Raw genomic sequence first — 795 nt, forward strand, 5'->3', positions numbered from 1 at the left:
CTCTCAAAGCTCTCATTTGTCTTGTATTTTATCCCATTCCTCTGTTTCAGTCAACTGTTGCCTAATGATGCCTTTGAGATTCTGTACAACCACTGAGTCTTCACTTATCCAGGTCCCATCCCCTTAATTTCCTAGCTTTTTGATATCCCCCAGAATGAGATTTTCACTCTGCAGCGGAGTGTGCGCTGATATGAAACTTCCTGGCAGGTTAAAACTGTGTGCCGGACCGAGACTCGAACTCGGGACCTTTGCCTTTCGCGGGCAAGTGCTCTACCAACTGAGCTATCCAAGCACGACGACTCACTCCACGTCCTCACAGCTTTACTTCTGCCACTATCTCGTCTCCTACCCTCCAAACTTTACAGAAGCTCTCCTACGAACCTTGCAGAACCAGCACTCCTGAAAGAAAGGATATTGCGGAGACATGGCTTAGCCATAGCCTGGGGGATGTTTCCAGAATGAGATTTTCACTTTGCGGCGGAGTGTGCGCTGATATGAAACTTCCTGGCAGATTAAAACTGTGTGCCGGACCGAGACTCGAATTCGAGATCTTTACCTTTCGCGGACAAGTGCTCTACCACCTGAGCTACCCAAGCACGACTCACGCCCCGCCCTCACAGCTTTACTTCTGCCAGTATCTCGTCTCCTACCTTCCTTTTGGTTGTAATCTGCAGCTCATAACCAATAACTTATGGCAATTTACATCTGCCGCTGGGAATGTTTTTCAGTTTAAAATTTGGTTTAGGAAAGACAGTCTTACAATTTTGTAACGCACATGAAACCTTCCTGTGTGTC

At 47.2% G+C, this 795-nt stretch overlaps 1 non-coding gene across 1 annotated transcript; it reads right to left on the reverse strand.

The window, feature by feature from the left end:
• Positions 1-218: 218 nt before the first annotated feature.
• Trnas-cga (transfer RNA serine (anticodon CGA)) lies at positions 219-293 on the reverse strand. Its single transcript has one exon. It is a non-coding gene; the product is annotated as a tRNA-Ser (tRNA).
• Between the last annotated feature and the right edge of the window lie 502 nt (positions 294-795).

This window comes from Schistocerca cancellata, chromosome 7 (genome assembly GCF_023864275.1).
Source record: "Schistocerca cancellata isolate TAMUIC-IGC-003103 chromosome 7, iqSchCanc2.1, whole genome shotgun sequence".
Classification (NCBI taxonomy): domain Eukaryota; kingdom Metazoa; phylum Arthropoda; class Insecta; order Orthoptera; family Acrididae; genus Schistocerca; species Schistocerca cancellata.